The sequence below is a fragment of the Phyllostomus discolor genome, chromosome 5, assembly GCF_004126475.2.
Source record: "Phyllostomus discolor isolate MPI-MPIP mPhyDis1 chromosome 5, mPhyDis1.pri.v3, whole genome shotgun sequence".
Taxonomy (NCBI): Eukaryota; Metazoa; Chordata; class Mammalia; order Chiroptera; family Phyllostomidae; genus Phyllostomus; species Phyllostomus discolor.
The window spans coordinates 106,354,006-106,375,727 of NC_040907.2; the positions used below are offsets into that span (position 1 = coordinate 106,354,006).

Genomic DNA, 21,722 nt, shown 5'->3' on the forward strand with positions numbered 1-21,722 from the left:
TGACAGTCTGAAATCTCTTCCCTTTCAAAGGTGATTTTAGTTTTGGGGAAAAGCCAGAAGTTACAGGACGCCAAATCTGGACTGCAGGGGTGCTAGGTCACCTGGGTGATTTGATGTTTTGCCAAAAAACTCTGCACAGGATGCAATGCATGAGCAGATGCATTGTTGTGATGAAACTGCCATTCACTAGCTGCCCAGTGCTGTGGCCTTCTGAATCATCCGAAGAGTTTACACAGAGGAATGTTCAAGTTTAATGCAAAATTTGATACAGATTCATTGCTGTACACACTCATTTTGAATGTGACAGCTAGAGTACACAACTCACTCAATGGCATCTACTGCCCCACTAGTACAGTGAAGCCGTCATTGTTCACACATGTGCATTCCAGTCCACTCTCCTTGGCTACCAGGTTACACTGATGTCCTGCAAACTGTTCTCATTATATTAACAATGGCTGGAATTTTTCTGGACAGACTCCATATATACATAGACATATATACATATACACACACACATAGTCATATATAGTATAACCATATTTCAGTCGATGACACACTACATCTGCAACAGTAATATACTATATAGCCTAGGGGTGCAGCAAGCTATATGCCATCTAGTTAGGTTTGTGTAAGCATAATCATGAAATCACATAAAGATGCATTTCTCAGAACATATCCCTGTCATTAAGTGGTACATTAATGTGTGTTTATCCTACTGATTCTGTTTCCTTGGAGAACCCTAACACAATATACTATATAGTTTTAGATTATTCTGCAGCATATAAAGCTTGATCTACTTAAAAGGCTGAATTCTCTCTGGACTCTTTAATAGTCCCTACAGTGTTCCAGATAGAGCAGGAGTAAAATATTTCTAAAACATTAACTGGTGTTTCTTTACAACTAAATCTTTCCTTCTTCCAGTTTCCTAATCTTTCTGCCTCACTGACTGTGATACACATGTAAATGAATAACAAAGCAATAACATAAAAGAGAGAAAAGCAACACTGGCTTCATTATTCTATGGATAAATCCCCAAAGTGGTTAAAGTATATTAAAAATGGGTAATTTTAATATTATGTTAATTTGTACATGAATAGTGGAATATAAAAACTTTGGTTTATTGTTTTCTCTATGATTCTAAAACTTAACTCTTTTCAGTTTTTCCCCCTGTAGATAGCACTCTGTAGTGAAAAATTATTTCAGTCAATCATCAAAATAATACCCCAAGACCTGATTTAAAGGTAATATAATCATAGCATGATATTCTAAAGATCCATCACAAATGACAGTATTTCATTTTCTTATAGCTAAGTAGTTTTCCATTGTATATATGTATCATATCTTCTTTAACCAATCATCTATCAAAGCAAAATAAGTCAGAAAAAGACAAGGACCATATGATTTCACTCATGTGGCATATAAAACTGAAAGCAACAAATAAGCAAGAAAAACAAACAAAAATGCATAGACACACACAACAGTATGGTTGTTACCAGAGGGAAGGGGAGTAGGGAGTAGTAAAGGGTAAAGTAGGTCAAATATATAGGGATAGAAGAAAACTTGACTTTGGGTGGTAGACACACAATGCAATATATAGATGATGTATCACAAATAGAATTGTACACTTAAAACCTACACGTTTATTAACCAATGTCACCCTGCTTAATTTTTTAAAGTCATATAAATAGACTTATTTTTTAACAGTCAACTATCACTTTGCAGAGATTTTTTTAGATCATTGTAAATCCCTTCTCTTTGAGAAGACATAAAATATATGAATAAATTAACCTACTCAAATAAATGGACAAGCATGTATTTTCATAGGGATAAGAAAGCCAGTCTGCCCCAAATACTAAAATGGCTCACCCAACATTTTCTGAGCACCTTCTAAGTGCCAGGCTCCTATGGGGAACTGGGAAATTTTAGAACAGGAAGGATGCTACCCATTCCCACCTTAAAATACATTTGCTAATGCCCAGAACATACAGAATGCTCATATTTTGTAAGCTACTCTCAATGATGTACACATTTCTGCTCCCATGAGTTAAATACATATTAAAAATCTTTTTATACCTGTTAAAAGTAACCTGATTGGACCTAAGGTGGAATTACTCTTGCTAAACCCCATGTCAGCAAACCAAAACTTAACTAGGTTTCTATCTTTGGTTCTCCTTGGAAGTCCTAGGTCAACCAATCAGCACTTGGCCTGCTTAGTACCATATACCTTACCCAACTCCAAGGTTTCTCTTGGCTCCATATAAGGAAAGTAACCCTGCTCTGGCCTTGGCTGGGTAATCAGTTGCTTATAGCATCATCCTGATAACCAAGGTTGCAGGTTCATCCCCAATCAGGGCACATGCAAGAAGCAACCAATGAGTGCATGGGTAGGTGGAGCAACAAATCAGTATCTGTGTCTCTCTCTTCCCCCTTTTTCACTCTCCATAGAATTAAAAAGAAAAAAATGACCTTGCTTTAACCAATTAGCTAATGCCCAATATAACTTCTGTGTTCCTGCACACTTTGGTGCATAAAAAATCTCTCACCTTTTACAGCTCTTTGGAAGTCCTTTCTATTTGCTAGATTGGATGCTGCCCAATTCATGAATTGTTGAATAAAGCCTGCCAGACCAGTAAACTCTATGCAAAATTTTCTTTTATTGTGCCCAAACCTGGTTATGTCATTTAGGTACTCATTGTTGCAACTGTATAAATTAATACTATGTAAACATCACAAATGAACAAAAATATAGCTACAAAATTAGAAACTTATTATTTCTATAAAACCAAGTTGAATACTTTGGAAATTATCCATAAAGGCATATTATTTTCCTTAAATTTTTTTGAAAATTTGGTTTTAAGACAACTACAAAAGACTAAGTAAAAACATTCTATAACACTAGAATTCTATAGTCAGCTTGCTTCAAAGTTTCTCAAGTCTCAAGCTATTTTAAAGAAACTGAAACTAGAAAATGTGGAAGTTATTATATGGGCACAGTATACACAAAAACAATGATTCAGCACTCCAATGAGTGGACCCATATTGAATGAAAAATTTCTACCCTAAGTGAAAAGATTGGCCTCCTACATTGCCCATTACTACCAGAACAATGTTAGTAGCAGTAACCTTGCATCTGAATGTTTCCTGAAATCAAGTTATTCTACCTAAAACTAAGATCCCCCTATAGGGTAGCAAAATTTCAAAATAAAATATATACAGTATTTATTACAGCACTATTTATAACAGTAAGACTCTAACCACAACCCAACAGTAGAATAATATGGGAGTGGTTGAATAAACTACAACACATTCACACAATGAAGTATGATAAAGCTGCAAAAACAAGCATAAAGAACATCTCTGTATAGTTTTACTGAGTGATCTCCAGGAAATAGTAGGAAGAGCAAAAAGCAAGTTATGTATAGTTTGCTACCATTCATCTAAGATTGGACTGGAAGGCAACAAAAAGTATGCACATAAGAGTGCATATGCATGCACCCATATTTGCTTCTGCTTTAAATAGAATGAGGGGGAGAAAGGAACAGAGGTAGAGTAGGGAACAAATACCAAAGCTATATTGTTTTGATTCCACTTTGTTCTACAGGCTTGGCTCTAGGGCTCTGCACATTTTCCATAAGTATTAATAAAAAAAAAATCTAAAAATTTTTTAATCCCTAAAATTCAAAAACAAAATGAAACAAACCTAAATATTTATTGAATCAGTGGAGTAATCATGTAAAACAGAATCACTTCAAATGACTTAAAACATGTATTTGGAGGACTCCTGGTTAAACTGGAGGCATAGGTAAACAATGCTAGCCTGCTAGCACAACCACATCAAAATTACAACTAAAATATAAAACAGCTATCACTCAGACCATCAGAAGTCCAGCTGAATGGAAGTCTAACAACTACAAAATTAAAAGAAACCACACCCAGCAAGACTGGTAGTCAAGGTGAAAACACGGAATGGGCTGGTCCCACATCCACATGGTGGATAAAAATTTCGGGAGGGATATCTCAGGAGCGAGAAGTCCCAGCCCCATACTAGGTACCCTCGGGCCAGGATTCCAGTGGCAGGAAGGTAAGCCCCCATAATTTCTAGCTGCAAAAACAAATGGAGATTGAGTCAGTGGAAGAAACTTCTGGAGTTCCAAGCAGCTCCCCCTGAAGACCCCACATATGGACTGACTCAGATTCACTGTCTCTGAGCTCCAGCACCAGTTTAGCAGCTTAAAGGTACCAGTGGCATACTGGGAGAAACTGAAGTGTCCAGAATCAATGCGAGAGCTGGGGGACAGTTTTCTCTCAGACAGAAAGGCCGGCAGAGGCCACTGTCTCTTTCTGAGCCCTCCCCCAACAAACCACAGAGCCAGCAAGACAGTGCTATATCAACCTAGCTAATACTGTTTGCCCAGCCCTGGAGGTCCCCTGAGACTCCATCCAACCCAGTTTACCAGTTCATCCAAACTATGAACCATGACATCCATAAGAATAGCTGGTCCTGGGTCATGCTTCACAACTTGCTAAATCCTATCAAAAAGGAACAGCTGGCTTCAGCTGGCTAAGCATCATACCTCTTCCTAAGTGGTCCCAGGCCTGACACTAGAAGTAGCCAGCCTAGATTCACAGTTTGGCTTCACCGGAGAATCTCTAAGCACAGCACAAGCAGCAGACATCTCATACTGCTCTACAGCTCATGCAAGGTGGCCATGGGAAGAACACAGGTGGGGGCAGACCCTGGCCTGCACCACCTGGGAAATCCAAGGGCCTGCACATGCAGTGGACAACTACAGACAACATCACAGCACCACACCCTGCCCCTGCACAGCTGATCCTCCAAGTAGGGCAGAGGTTGGTGGTCAGTGGTCAAAGCCAATCCTTGCAGCTTATTGGCCTGGGTAAATCACTTTCATTGATTTGTCAACAGCAATGAAGAATCAACTAAAAAAGCGGGTATACTCAACCCATATGGAGGGCACAGTCCAAGTACCCAGCTTGGATGAGAGTGGAGACTGTGCCATCGTACCCTACAGGACATCTACTACATCAGGCCACGCTATCAAGACGGAGTCATAGCAGCTCTACCTAACGCATAGAAACAAACACAGAGAGGCTGCCAAAATGACAAGAAAAAGAAACATGGTCCAAATGAAAGAACAGATCAAAACTCCAGAAAAAGAACTAAACAAAATGGAGATAAGCAATCTATCAGATGCAGAGTTCAAAGCACTCGTTATAAGGATGTTCAAGGAACTTAGTGAGGACTTCAACAACATACAAAAGATCCAATCAGAAACAGTATTTACTAGTGAAATTAAGAACAATTTATTACAGGGAAACAACAGTAGAGTGGATAAAGCCTAGAATCAAATCAATGCTTTGAAACATAATGAAGCAAAAAAAACAGCCAATCAGAACAACAAGAAGAAAAAAGAATAAAAAATAAACAAAATGAGGACAGTGTAAGGAGCCTGTGGGACAACTTCAAGCATTCCAACACACATCATAGGGGTGCCAGAAGGAGAAAAGAAGAAGCAAGGAACTGAAAAATCTATTTGAAAAAATAATGAAAGAAAGCTGCCCTGCTTTGGTGAGAGAAATAGATACGCAAGTCCAGGAAGCACAGAATCCCACCCAAGATGAATGCAAAGAGGCCCACTCCAAGACTCATCATAATTAAATTGCCAAAGGTTAAAGATAAAGAGAATCTTAAATGCAGCAAGAGAAAGCAATTAATTATCTACAGGGGCATCCCCATAAGACTGTCAGCTGATTTCTCAAAAGAAACTTTGTAGGCTAGAAGGGAGTGGCAGGAAATATTCAAAGTCATGAAAAAAGCAGGGACCTACAGCCAAGATGGCTCAACCCAGCAAAGCTATCATTTAGAATCAAAGGCCAGATGAAGTGCTGCTTCCCAAACAAGAAAAAACTAAAAGAGCCCTGACTGGAGTAGCTCAGTGGATTGAGTATGGGCTGCGAACCAAAGCATCACAGGTTCGATTCCCAGTCAGGGTACATGCCTGGGTTGCAGGCCATGACCCCCAGCAACCGCACATTGATGTTTCTCTCTCTATCTCCTTCCCTTCCCTCTCTAAAAAATAAATAAATAAAATCTTAAAAAAAAAACTAAAAGAGTTCATCATCACAAACCATTATTATATATAATGTTAAACAGACTTCATTAAGAAAAAAAGACTGAAACTATAAACAATAAATGGTAATAAAATATATGTCTATCAACAATTAAATCTGGACCTATGGCCAAGATGGAGGCACAGCAAATACACTTTGCCTCCTCACACAACCAAAAGAAAGACACCAAGAAATTTAAAAACACTAATTCAAAAGAACCTATGTACCCCAATGTTCATAGCAGCACAATTTACAATAGCCAAGTGCCAATGTAAGTGGCTACCAGTAAATGAGTGGATCAAAAACTTGGTACATTTACACAGTGAAATACTATGCAGTAGAAAGAAAGAAGGAATTCCTACCCTTCCCGACAGCTCATATGAATCTGGAGAGGATTATGCTAAGCAAAATAAATCAGGTGGTCGAAGACAAATACCACATGATCTCAGCTATAAGTGGAACCTAATCAACAAAACTAACAAGCAAGCAAAATATAACCAGAGACATTGAAATAAAAAAATAAACTGACAGTAACCAGAGGTGCAGTGGGAGAGGAATAATGAGGGAAAATAGGGAAAGGGCTGTCAAGGACATGTATAAAGGACACATGGACAAAGCCAAAGATGGTAGGTTCAAGGGTGGGAAGCAGGGATGTGTAGGGCAGGGTGGCGTGGTGGGGTGAAAATAGAGACAACTATACTTGAACAACAATACTTGACAAAACTGTACTTGAACAAAAAAAAGTTGTAGTACATATATAAAATGGAGTATTACTTGGCTGTAAAAAAAAAAAGAAAAAGAATTAAATCTTACTACTTGCTGCTGTGTGAACAGACCTAGAGGGTATTATGCTAAGTAAAATAAATCAGATGCAGAAAGACAAATATCTTACAATTTCACTTACATGTGAAATCTATAGATCAAAATAAATGAACAACATAAAAACAAACTCATAAATCAGAGAATATACTGACAGCTACCAGGGGAGAGGGGTATATGGGGACTGGATTAAAAAAGTGAATGGATTAAGAAGTACAGATTGGGAGTAATGAAACAGTCATGAGGATATTAAATACAGCACAGGATATAAAGGCAATAATACTGTAATAACTATGTGTGGTGTCAGATGGGTACTAAAAATATCGGGGAGAACACTTTGTAAAGTATATGATTATCTAACCACTATGCTGTACTTCTGAACTAATATAAAATAATATTGAATTTAAATTATAATTAAAAAGCAGTAAAAAATAAAGTAAAAATAAAAATAGTACATATATATAAAGTGTATAAAGGAATGAGAAAAAAAAGCAGTAACACTCCAAATGATTAATGGGAAAAACATGCACAGCCAATTTACAAAAGAAACTAATGAACCTTTACAGGAAAAAGAAAAACAGTAAAATATCAAATGTACCAATAATCTAAACAGGCAAAGAAAGACAAACATAAGATGTTTTCCACCTGTTAAATCACCTATTTTCTTTTTTAACAGCACTCGACTTTGGCAAGGATACCAAAAGGGTCAGTCAACAATCTGTAGTAGAAGTGTTAATTCTGATGTCAGTAAAGCAGTTTAGTAACATGAATCAAGACCCTTAAAAATAAATGGTAAAGGTAGTCAAATATATGATGACAGAAGGAGTTTTGCCTGTGGATGGTAAACACACAAAGCAGAAGCAGATTATGTATTATAGAATTATATCCTTGAAACCTATATGATTTCATTAACTAATGTCACCCCAATAAATTTAATTTAAACAATATACATACCATCTCACCCAGTAATTCTAATTCATGACATTATTCTAAAGAAATTATCTGAACTGTGGTTTAAAATGTATACCCAAAGATAGCCATTAAAAGATATTTACAGTAGCAAAAAATTTTTAAATACACTATATACTAGCAAAAACAACTGAGAAACAGTTAACTAAATTAGAATATAACCATAAAATGCAATTATTTAGTAAGTTATTAAGATGGGAATTATTATGCAATAAATGTTAAGAGAATAAAGTTTATAAAATAAACATGCATTCAGAATGACCTGGACTAGGTAAAAAAAATATTTTAAAGCCCAGAATAAAAGTACTAATGACAAACACTGATTGTTTGAGAATGAATATAAACAAGTACTGTGAACACCTGTTCCAAGTCGAGTTTATCTATCTTCTTGCCCATCCTTCACCACTTGCCCCACCCAAGACAGTTACCATTCCTTACACAGTGAGTCATGAGCAGTTACCTGCCTCACTCCCTGAGCACTCCAAGCATTTCTTATGGCACAGTTATCATCCCTGGTTGCACTCACTAAGTATTTGTTGCTTTATATTTACAATTCTCCCACCTCATTTTATCCATGTGAAAAAAATTATTGACTATATAATTGCTAAAGTAACCTCAAAAATGAAATAAAAATTGAACATTGAAGTTCATCAAGAAGCAGTTTCTCATTTCCATGGTCTTTCAAATAAAAACAATAAGGAGAAAACACCCCTGAAATTTTCTCTCAAAACCACAAACTACCAGGCAGGCTTCAGACAACATAAAGATGTCACATACCTGTTGTTTGCTAGGACTACCAGTGTAACTGTCAGCTCACTCTCATGTCAAAGAACACCTGTCTTTAAGTCTAATCATTAGCTGCCACCAAAAAAACACACCCATCTGGGTGTTACAGTGCTCAGCCACTACCCAAGCCGACACCTAACTCTAGCTCTACCCTGTTCCCCACTGATTCCACCTTTAACTTGGCAATTTTCCACCTAATTAGCTGAGCAGAGCACAATCAGGGGGAGGAGGCTGTGAGAAAGGCTGGCAACATGCAGAAACCAGATAAGAGCAGGATGGCCATAACTGTAGCAGAAAGCTGGCTAAGAGGCATCCATGAGTCAGTGGTTCTCAACTTGGGTGATTTTACTGTCCAGGGTACTTTTGACAATCTTTTGGAGCTATCTTTTTGGTTGGCATAACTATGGGGTTGCTACTGGCACTAGTAGGAAGAGGCAGGGATACGGCTAAACATATGATGCACAGGACAGACCCAGAACAAAGAAATATCTAGCACCAAATGTCAACAGTGCTAAGGTTGAGAAGCCTGTCATAAACTGATTTATCCACTGGTACACTGGAGTCTAATCCCTACTCAGGAATAGGACACCCATTATGTAAAGGAGACCTGAGGTAGTTTAGGAAATACACACACACACACACACACACACACACACACACGGGCATACACATCTCTCCTCAACCAGATGCTAAGAAAGGGTAACAAAACTGTTCCTTTGGTGGCCAAAATCCTAGGTCGGGAATTAGGAAAGAGATCATTATAATTTAACAAAAATAAAAATATCTTTTTCCCCAAGAGTTTGTACCCCACCTATCATATTTCTTCAAAAACTGCTTCACAGCAGAAACTATAAGAAGATAATATTATCAAAATTGCCCAGATTGGTAAACATCTCCAGAGATGTTGGCAAAGCACCCACATAGTGGATGACAAATTTAGCTGCATATCTCAACAGGACCTAAGAACTCAAACTCACAGTTCCCAGCTTTGCTTAAAGGAAAGTAAAAGTGGCAAGCATTCAAAGATCACTCAAAATAAAAAAGAGTAATAGTGCTGCGTTTCCCAGGTGAATAATCAAAATCTAGAGTTAAGGGCAAGGTTTTTAAAATTCAGAATAATATTTAGTCTACACGTCGACCAACAACAAATTGCAGACAAAAAAAAAAAAGTAGTATATGGCCCCAACTGGTGTGGCTTAGTGGACTGCACACTGGTCTGCAAACCAAAGGGTTGCCAGTTCAATTCCCAGTCAGGACACATGCCTGGGTTGTAGGCCAGGTCCCCAGTTGGAGGTGGAGGAAAGGCAACCACACACTGATATTTCTCTCCCTCTCTTTCTCCCTCTCTTCCCCTCTGTGTAAAAATAAATAAAATTATTCTTTTTTAAAAAGTAGTATATGAATCATTAGTATAATTCAGTTAAAGTTAGTGAGTATGGTGCCACACCACATATGGTTTTTTTCTTGATTACTTTAATACTTATTATGTCATGATTTCTACCCATTGGAGACCAGAAGATCAGAAAAGTCATGTAACACCATTTCTAGCTCAGGCTTAAATAAGTTGGACCTGACTCTAACAATCATTTGCCAGTATGACCTTAAACTTCATCCTTTCAGGGTTAGGAAGCATAGAGCACTTAAAGTGACCCATTTCTATGCTGGACAGGAGTAAGCTTTAGAAATGTGTCCATAAACTGAATCAAGAGTGCCTCCATTCCATCTACTGTTGTTCATTTCACTCTAGATTAGAATCAGGTAAAAAAATCTAATTATTCTCAAAGTATCAGCCCTTACTATTTCTGTAAAATTATCTTACCCTCCCCACCCTAAACCATTTCCTCTCCAGATTGTAAAATGTGTTCTCCTCATGAACTGTGTTATAATTAATTCAATTATGATTCAGTGGGACACAAATAAACAGAATGGAAGAACTAGATGGAATTGTAGAGATCGACTGATTCAAACCCAAGCCCACTTTTATAAATGAGTCAAACTAGGCAGAGAGAGATGATGCAAGGCTGCTTGCCAGAGGTTAAGCAGTTACTCACAAAGTCAGGAGTGCAACTCACATTTCCTAACTCTGAAGTCTAATACCCTCAGAACTATACCAAGTTGTATGAAATGCTGTGCTGGTAACAAAATTGACACAATTTTAAGTTTTATGATAAAAGAGAAAAAACATTTTCAGTTTCAACAAGTTAAAAAAACCTCGTATGATCACAACCACCCTATGAAGTAGCTAGTGTAACTTAATATCTCCACTGTATAGATGCAGAAACCCCAGCCTACAGTCACATGCTAAGTGCTGAGCTGGCTCCAAAGCCCATATCCTTAATTACTATGCCACCTGGGTAAGTACTACAGCATTCCTAACATTATCACCACTAAATTAACAAACTTAAGACTCCCAGGAATTCCTCAAAATTTTAGTGCTTTGATAGAATCTAACATAAAAGCTACCCTTCCTGAGAATATATTTAATTTTTTAAGAAATCAAGATAAATCTAAATGTTTATAGCATGTAGCCTCCCAGCATAAAATAAAAGTTCATTTTAACTTAAAAATCAGATTATAGCAGTAAAGTACCATCTTCCACATCAACTATCCTGAAGAAATTCACCTAAAAGCAACCTAACCCTTCTGGGAGTAACACAGAAGGAATCCATTTATGGCACAGAGTTTCTTGAGAAATCTTAGCCAAGCAGTTTAAAGCTTTCAGTCATTTCCAAAGGCTCTTCCACATGAGACTGATCATGTGCCATGAACAAAATAACTACCAAATAAAATATTCCATCTGCCTAATTCATACAAGTGTAATAAAACAAGAATAATAAAGTACAAATTCCAAGATGGCTGCAGAGTACATAGAGGCTACATTCATCTGCTCCCAGCACCAAACTTAGATTTATAGCTAAATTATAGAGCATTCATCCTGAATAAACAACTGAAGGCTAGCTGAACTAACATACTATAACCAAGGATTTATGTAAGAAGCCACACAGAGACTGGTAAAAAGGGCAGAGACATGGACAGGGTTGGATCCTGCACCCACATGTGGTGGCTGTGAAGCTGGAGGGAATCTCTGCTGCAAAACTCCCTCCTGCAAAGAAAGAGCACGGGGGGGGGGGGGGGGGGGGGGGGGGGGGGGGGGCGGTCCTTAGCCCCATGCAGGGATCCCCAACCCAGAACAACAAAACAGGAAGAGGAGCCTGCATAGCATGTGGTGGTGAAAATTAGTGGGAATTCAATCCCAGTGGGAGAGAAGGGAGTCCGCTAGAGACCCAGATGCCACTTTCCCAGGGTGATGCACCAGCCTGGGGAGTGCACTGTCCGGTCCTCCAACTACTGGTGACAAAGGGGTGCCCTACAAAGGTGTATACTGGCTACACCCAGCAGGGACCTTTGGGGCACTCTTTTTCTGGAGAACCTCTTACTGGAGACTCAGACAGTGAATGAACTATGCAGCTTCAGAAAGGGGACTGACCATTCTTCTCCATCTCAAGTGCACACCTGGGACCCCACCCCCAACCTGCTGAATCACTTGGTCTGCCCTTTCACTACCTGTGGCCCTGTCCTGCTGAATTCAGTCCAGCATGGGACACAAAGTGCTGTGCAGAGCTGGGACTTGCTGAGCACGTCTCCTGGGAAGGCTTTTGTCTGGGAATCAGATAGGTGGGTGCTGGGGTTGTGTGGCTATATCACCCTGTGAACTCAGCCCGTTTTATTCCCCCAACCAGAGACTTATTTGACCTACCTTTCTGGCAGCTGGGAGCCTCACCTTGCTGAGTTCAGTCCCATGGCAGGTGGGAGGAATCTGATAGCTGCTCAGAGCCAGGACCTTTGGTGCATGCCTCCTTCAGACACTTTTACCCTGGAAAATGAACAAGTGCCTGCCCCCTCTGACAGGATTGTTGCCACCAACCCCAAAGGGAGACTATTTGGATCTGCCCTCCCTAGTCCTGGTTGCCCTACCTGCTAAGCTAGCAACATGGGGTGGGGAGGAATAGAGTGCTGTTTGGAGCTGGGTCATTCGCATTTGGAATGTTTCTCCCTTGGAGGCTACTGTGTAATACCAAAACTAAGTGTTTGGCCCTTTCCCATGGCTCTGCAGGCACCACCCCCAGTAAGAGGCTCCTTTGATCTGTTCTCCAGAGCTCCAGTGACTCCACCCCCCAGAGCTTGCACAAGAAGAGAGGATGGCTGGCCACACCCAACCTGAACCTGTGGCACCTCCTACTGGGGGAGGAGTTGGAGACTATAGCAGACACTGAGGACACTGAGTGGTTTTGTCTCAGGAGTAGGGGCCACTTTCTCCTCATTGAGTACCTAACTGCATGGCCCCCATGCAGGAGACCCTCACAGCCCTGGTTGCCATGCCCTACAGACCTTGTGACATGTGGAAGGGTATGTCTCAGCCAGCTGGGACTCATTCCACAGTCTTTCTTCAGAATGCTCTGGAGTAAGACCAGGCAACAACAGGGGGAAGTGGAGTAGCTGACATGTGAAGGTAGATCTCAGGAAGCCTAAAACCTTTTATAGATCTGCCCCAAGCTCTTAGCTGGATGAAGCCAACCCTTGTACACAGACCTAGCTTTTCCCCTAACACACACACCCAAGCTCAGTAGATGCAGCCACACACAGTGAATAGCACAGTAGCTCCAGACAGACAGTCTAAGGCTGGTTAAAATCAACCTGTACCTGAACACCACCCAGGTACACCTGGAAATAACACAACTAATTGTGGGCTTCAGAACACACCAGACTGAACTAGCCACGCAAGCATCACACCCAAAGGGGAATTCTGGCAGACACCAGACCCTGCTGAGAACAATTCTATTTCAGAGGGAAGCCCCTGCACAGCAACTTATACATGGTGACTGACGTTTAGTCTTACGTAGTCAGCCAGACTTAAGGATTAACTCTACCCACAAAAAGGCCAACACCATTCAAGACTCAGTTATAACAGGTAGGTACACATATGCTACATGATACATTACTTAATCACCAAGCTCCAGTAATATGAAAGATTGTGCCACTGAGCCCAACAAGGCACCTACCATAAAATCATCATAACAAGTTTGGGAATCATAGCATATCTACCTAACACACTGACACAAAACGGGGAGACAAAGAAATATGCCCTAAATAAAAAAAAAAAAAAGAAACACCCCCTCGAAAAAGAAAAAGAATTAAATGATATGGAAGCAACCAAGATACCAGATGTAAAGTTCAAAATGATTGATACAAAGATGCTCAAGAACTTTACAGGAATAATGATCTCAGTGAGAACTTAAAAGAAATACTAAGCATTAAAAAGGATATAAAAAACATAAAAAAATAACCAGTCAGAAACAAAGAATACAATATCTGAAATGAGGAATGCACTAGGAAAAAATCAACAGCAGGTTAGGTAAAGCAGAGAATCAAATCAGTGATTTAGACAAAAAGAAAAAAAAAACACCCAAGTAGAAAAACAAAAAGAAAAAAGAATTTTTAAAAATTAGGAAAGTCTAAGGGACCTCTGGGACAATATCAAGTATAACAACATCTGCATCATACAGGATTCAGAAGAAGAAAGTGAGCAAGGGATCTATAGCCTGTTTGAAGAAATAATGGCTGAAAACTTCCCTGTTGAAGGAAGAGGATACACATGTCTATGAAGCACAGAGAGTCCCAAACAAGATGAACCCAAAGAGGCCCACATCAAGACACATCATACTTAAAATGGCAAAGGTTAAACACAAAGAATCTTTTTTTTTATTTTAATCACTGTTCAAGTACAGTTTTCTCCCCCCTACTCCCATTCCAGCCCACCCACCCAACCCTCCCCCCTTCCCCCCCATTACCCCCACCCCTAGTTTTTGCCTATGTGTCCTCCAAATTTGTTCCTGTAAACCCTACCCATTCCCCCCTGAAATTCCCTCTTCTCTCCCCTCTGGTCACTGTCAGACTATCCCCTGTTTCAGTGTCTTTGGTTATATTTTGCTAGTTTTTTTTTTGTTTTGTTGAGGTTAAACACAAAGAATCTTAACAGCAGCAAGAGAAAAACAGTTACCTACAAAGTAGCTCCCATAAGTTTGTCAGCTGATTTCTCAACAGAAATACTTCAGGCCAGAAGGGAATGACATGAAATATTCAAAGTGATGAAAAGTCAGACCATCCAGCAAGACTATATTTAAAACTGAAAGCAAAATAAAGACCTTCCCCAGAACTGCCTCCCCAACCCACTAAAAAAGCTAAAGAAGCTCATTACTGCCAAAACAGTATTACAAGAAACATTAAAAGGCTTGCTTAAAAGAAGGAGGAGGAGAAGCAGCAATAGTGGAGGACAGTGAAACATAGGTAGAAAAAAATAAAATGGTAGTAAATAAGTACCTATCAATAATAACCTTAAATGTTAACTTAAATGTAAATGGATTAAATGTTCCAATCACAGGACATAGGGCAGCTGAATGGATAAGAAAACATGACCCATATATATGCTATCTACAAGAGACCACCTCAGAACAAAAGGAAATGGAGTCTAATCAGAAAGGGGGCACAGAGGTTTCAACAGTATGAATAATCTATTTTTTAATTATTAATATGCAAATGACACATTTTTGTGTGTGCAACACATTTCATAAACATTTTTCCAAAGGGCTACACTGACATTTGAAGATCTTCCTAATATAGATACACACTTAAGAATTTAGCATCACAGTGAATCAAAAACTACCTGTACACAGGGGCTTCCGGCCGAGATAGAAGAGTAAGTAGATACACTTAACTTCCTTGCACAACCAAAAGAAGGATACCAATTTAAAAACAGAAAATGAACAGAACTACCAGAAAATTGAACTGTATGGAAGTCCAACAATCAACGGGTTAAAGAAGAAACATTCATCCACACTGGTGGGAGGGGCCAAGATGGGAAGCTGCCTAGAGAGGATGCCTGGCAAGGAAGCAGTTAGCAGACCAAGCAAACAAGGCAGTGGCTGGTGGACTAGGCAGTCCCACATTCACGTGTGGGTAAACAAGGAGGGAGAACTGGGGAGCAAAACAGAGCACAGAACGCAGGGCTCCAGTGTAGGAAAAGAAAGCTTCAAAACCACTGGCTACAAATACCTGTGTGAGTTGAAGAAACTGCCAGTCTCACAGGAGAGTCCACTGAAGGGGCCTATGGGGTCCTAAAAGTACACAAACCCACCCACCTGGGAATCTGCACCAGGAGGGCCCAATTTGCTTGTAGGTGGCAAGGGAAGTAACTGAAAGAGGGGCAGAAGCCAAGCAAATGGCATTGTTCCCTCTCTAACGCCTCCCCGACACACAGCACCACAACCCAGCAACTTGTGTTACCCCACTCTGGCAAATACCTAAGAATCTGTCACTTACAACATAACAGCTGCCAAATGAAGGAAAAGATCAAAACTCCAGAAATAATTAAGTGACAAGGAGATAGCCAATCTATCAGATGCAGAGTTCAAAACACTGGTAATCAGGATGTTCACAGAAATGATTGAGTATGGATACAAATACACAAAGAAGTGAAGGATATGCAAAGTAAAATAAAGAAAAAATATACAGGCAACCAACAGTGAAGGGAAGAAAACTGGGACTCAGATCAACAATTTGCAACAGAAGGAAGAAATAAACATCCAACCAGAACAGACTGAAAAAACAAGAATTCAAAAAATGAGGAAAGGCTTAGGAACCTCCGGGACAACTTTAAATGTTCAAATATCCAAATTACAGGGGTACCAGAAGGAGAAGAGGAAGAGCAAGAAACTGAAAATGTATACGAAAAAATAAGAAGGAAAACGTCCCCAATCTGGTGAAGGAAATAGACTCCAGGAGTTCAAGAAGCCCAGGAAGTCCCAAAGAAATTGGACCCAAGAAGGAAAACATCAAGACACATCATAATTAAATTGCCCAAGATTAAAAATAAAGAGACAATCTTAAAAGCAGCAAGAGGAAACGAGTTATCCACGAAGGAGTTCCATAAAACTATAAGATGATTTCTTAAGAGAAACATTACAGGCAAGAAGGGGCTGGAAGAAGTATTCAAAGTCATGAAAGGCAAGGACCTACATCCAAGATTACTTTAGCCAGTAAAGCTATCATTAGAATGGAAGGGCAGATAAAGTGCTTCCCAGATAAGCTCAAGTTAAAGGAGTTCATCATCACCAAGCCCTTATTACATGAAATATTGAAGGGACTTACCTAAGAAAAAGAACATCAAAACTATGAACAGTAAAATGACAACAAACTCACAATGATCAACAACCAAACCTAAAAAAACAAAAACAAAATCAACTAAGCAAGCCCTGGCTGGCATAGCTCAGTGGATTGAGCGCGGGCTGCGAACCCAAGTGTCGCAGGTTCGATTCCCAGTCAGGGCACATGCCTCGGTTGCAGGCCACGGCCCCCAGTAACCGCACATTGATGTTTCTCTCTCTCTCTTCCTCCCTCCCTTCCCTCTCTAAAAATAAATAAATAAAATCTAAAAAAAAATCAACTAAGCAAACAACTAGAACAGGAACAGATTCACAGAAATAGAGACCACATGGAGGGTTATCAGTAGGGAGGTGAGGGGGGAGAACAGGGGAAAGGGTACAGGGAGTAAGAAGCATAAATGGTAAGTACAAAGTAGAAGGGGGAGGTTAAGAATAGTATAGGAAATTGAGAAACCAAAGAACTTGTATGTACAACCCATGGATATGAACTAAGGGGGAGAAAATACTCGAGGGAAGGTGGGTACAGGGTAGAGAGGGGTGAAGGGGAGAAAAGGTTGGACAACTGTAATAGGATAATCAATAGCATATACTTAAAATTTTTTAAAGACTACCTGTAAACAAAATTATCAACAATTTTTAATTCAACCAAGTATATGCTTTGTAGAACTGAATAATGGATTCCCTACCCTTTCCTGATTCTTCCCACCTTTCTTGTAAACCTGTCTTCCTAACCCCACTTTTACCACCATAACCTGCATTAAATACTACCCTCTCCAGAAAGTTCTGCCATTCTATCTATCCTCCTCTCAACTTCAATTGCATTTCTACCACTTCAAGGTCCTCATCCCATTATCCTGGAATTTCACATGATTTAACTCCTATATAACTTGTGAATTACAACACTGATCACAGCAGCCTGTCATAGAAGGTACTCAGTTTTTTGTTGACTAATGAATTAATTAATTAATTAGAAAGTTCAAGCATTTCAGAGTGAGTTAAGAAACTGGATGTGGCCCTGGCTTATGTAACTCAGTGGATTGAGTGTGGGCCTGTGAACCAAGGGGTCTCCAGTTCGATTCCCAGTCAGGGGACATGCCTAGGTTGCAGGCCAGGTCCCCAGTACCGGGAGCTCGAGAGGCAACCACACAGTGATGTTTCTCTCCCTCTCTTTCTCCTTCTCTTCCCCTGTCTAAAAATGAATAAATAAAAATCCTTAAAGAAAGAAAGAAAGAAACTGGATCTGGCCTGGTTAAAAAAAACACACAAATAAAAATCTACAAAAATTACAAATAAAAATTTACACTCCTTGAAAAATCATCTCAACATTTTGAGACTCTTCAAAATACAGTGGAACCTCAGTTCTTAATTCATTCCAGAAAACTGCTCAAGAAGTGATTTGACAACCAAATTTCCTTTTGTTTGTAGCCTAAGACATGATAGAGATGTCAGCATGAAAGGGTTGTCAGATTGTTGAGACCTGAAGTTTCTGTTAGACAACTGAGACATTTTTTCCATGGACAACTTGGTCAAGAACCAAATTTCTCAAGAACTGAGAGTAGACTGTATAGCAAAGAAAAAATATAACATTAAAATACAAAATATGTATAGTGGTTATACTAATCATTTTCTATATTCGTAGGGGGGCAAATCAAAAGGCATAAGAAGTTCCTCAAGATTATTTACCATCAGAGCAGTCCACTGATTGAGAAAATATTGTGAAGTCAATTATGTAACTTTAGAACAAGTAGGGTTATAACATATCTTTTATAATAAGGAAAACTATAGTACATATGATTTTAAGACTGAAATTTGTTACTTTCAGATATCTGGCAAAATTTTATTTGTTTTTGCTTCTAGATATTTAAGTTGTTTATTACCAATAATATAAATCTAAACATCATGTGATTATGGTAGAAGAGGAACTGCTGGGGGAGGGGCGGCGCAAGTGAAACAGAGCTATTCCTCAAGAACTAGGACACTACTACTATAACAAATAGGGGGTCTTGACTAGTTGAATCAATTCATTCTCATCTATGCATTTATAATTTCTGGATCGAATGGTGCAAAAATGTTAGCTGGAGATTTAGCGAATAAAAAGATAAGCCCCAGTTAAACTTGAATTCAGATAAATAATGAATTGTCTAAGTAAAATATGCCCTATGCAATATTTACATTAAGACTTTATTCACTGTTTATCTTAAATTCCACCTTAACTGTTATGTCCTGTATTTTACATGGCAACCCTAATTGAAGCCAAAAAGTGGAACAGAAATTAATCTAATTTCCATGCTTTATAGGAAAACCTAGGAAGGGAAGGGACTTGTCTAAAACTTAAACCAGAGATCAATGAAGTGAATTTGCTTTGAAAAGAAAAAACATTTCATGAGATTACCTTGGGTCCCACTGATGGTCCACTTAACCAACAATTCTGACTTACTTCACATAAAATGGACAAGCTAAAAAGAAGGTCATGGTTTTCCTTTTTCAATATCAAACTTCAAGTTTCAGTAAATCTCTTACCAATTAGAAGGATGTATAAAAAAAAGTGGTGGTAGATTTACACAAAGGAATACTACACAGCCGTTAAAAAGGAACTCTCACCTTTTAGAACAGCATGGATGGATGTGGAGATAATTATGCTAAGTGAAATAAGTCAGTCAGTGAAGGACAAATACCTTATGATCTCACCTACACATGGAATCTAATGAACAAAATAAACTGATGAACAAAATGGAAACAGAGGCATAGATAGAAGACACTGACAGCTATCAGAGGGAACAAGGACAGATGAAAGAAGGAGAAGGGATTAGCCAAAGTATTATATGCATGTCCCACAGCCACAGACAACAGTGTGGTGATGGCCAGAGAAGAGGAGTGAGGGCTGGGTGCAGGTGGGCAAAAGGGGAAAATTTTATTGTTTAGTGTAAACAATAAAAATAAAGTTTAGCCCTGGCTGGTGAGGCTTAGTGGATTGAGCTCAGGCCTGCGAGCCAAAGCATCATGGGTTTGATTCCCAGTCAGGGCACATGCCTGGGTTGCAGACCATAACCCCACTATGGGGTGTGCTAGAGGCAACCATACATCGATGTTTCACTCCCTCTCTTTCTTCCTCCCTTCCCCATTTCTCTATAAATAAATAAAATCTTTAAAAATAAATAAATAAAGTTTAGGAAACACACAAAAAAGAACTATGTGTTTCTCTTAATGTAAAAAAAAATTCTTCCTGGTAATTTTTTTTTTGCTTACACAACACCATCTCATATTCTGTTTACATGTTCACTCCATTTCTCCTAGAGCCAGTCCTCTCAAAACACAACATTCTCTTGCTCCAGAGTTTCAAAATTTGGTAGTCACATTATTCCATGATTCTAATGATGTTAGCTTACATACTCATCCACTTCTCTCATTTTTTTTCAGTAAAAATGTCCTAACTAATCCATTCAGTTGGTCTTAATAAGTCTTGCAACGTCTCCCACTTTCATTTTGTCTGAGCAACTACACCAGAAATGAGGCATGAGGTCTCACAATTACAAGCATACATATACTTCCCTGGACCTAGGGTGCAAGAAAACATGGAAAGAGAAGAGACTTTATTGGAAATTTTCGGGCTTTTTCCCAGTATATATAAGAAATACACTAATTGTCTAACTGCATGACATATGGTCCAACAAAATCAAAGCAAAAATAAAACTGCACAAACATCAAGGATTCATCTTCCAAATCCCATCAAATTAACAAAAGCACAAAACATTTCCTTAACTCTTTAACAGCGCTTCTCTAACTGTATTCTGAGGCAGATTAAGGTTTCTTTTTATCTTGTTACAAATTGGGTTCCCAAATGAGGTATTAAGAAGGTTCCATTGCATTCAAAAAAAAAAAAAAAGCCTAAAAAAAAAAACAGTAACATAAACCATTATGACTTTCTCTAAGTTTTCTACTCCACCCGGATGAACAAGAATACAAATACCATTAGATGAAAGATATAAAGGCAAGCAAAAAATTAGCAATTAAAAGAAAAATATCTACCTATGATGTCCGTCTGACAGCTTCCAATGCATGGAGGTTTCTCTCGAGATCACACACGTCAGACGTAGAAGGTGCGAGTCCACACTTCCATTTTACAGATTCTGGAAACTCAGGCCAAGAGCTAGGGCTGGCCTGGACTTCAATGGGGATTCCCACCTGGGCCCTCAGCGCAAAATGGATCCAGCGGACCCTGGCGCGGCCGGGTCCCCAACACAGCCTCGCGCCCCCGGGCAAAAGAGACCACGGACTGGGGCCCCTTCCGCCTTTCTACCAGCTCGGCACCAGGGCTCGAAGTCCAGGCCCAGGAAGGCGCAGAACCGCTGCCGCACCCGTCCAGCCCACCTGAAGCGAACCTCACTGCCAACAGCCAACAGCCACCAGCCACCAGCCACACCTCCGGATCCGGGCTCCTCGGAGTTCGAGTGCTGCGGTGACAGCGGCTGCAAGCGGCCAACCGCCCCGAGTTACCTCAGGTGCACGCAGCAGCGCTCGCGGCCAGGCCGCCAGGGCCCCCGCCAGGAGCTTGCAGGCAAGCTCCTATTTTTTGCACGCAAAAATAGAAAGGCCGCAGCTCTGGGGCCACAGTCAGATTTACACCTCTCTACTGGAGGACACAGACTAGGCATCACGTGATGCTCGCGTCACGTGATCTGCCGGTTAGGCGGAGGTGTCGCCAGGTGACGACACCACGCTGGGGGCGGAACTGTAGCGCCGCACTGTGGACGCTTCCCTCTCAGGTTGCGAAGGCGGGAACTTCAGCACCTTGCCTAA

At 39.8% G+C, this 21,722-nt stretch overlaps 1 protein-coding gene across 5 annotated transcripts in view; it reads right to left on the reverse strand.

The window, feature by feature from the left end:
• MARCHF8 (membrane associated ring-CH-type finger 8) overlaps positions 1 to 21,463 on the reverse strand; it is a 175,643-nt gene extending 154,180 nt beyond the window's left edge. For 3 of the 5 annotated variants that reach the window (XM_036026690.1, XM_028511277.2, XM_036026687.1), the window contains exon 1: positions 20,952 to 21,095. The gene's annotated coding sequence lies outside the window, so the exon portion shown is untranslated. Of the gene's footprint in view, positions 1 to 20,951 lie in introns of all 5 variants that reach the window. The other 2 variants (XM_036026691.1, XM_036026688.1) reach the window with 2 other exon arrangements.
• Positions 21,464 to 21,722: the final 259 nt, after the last annotated feature.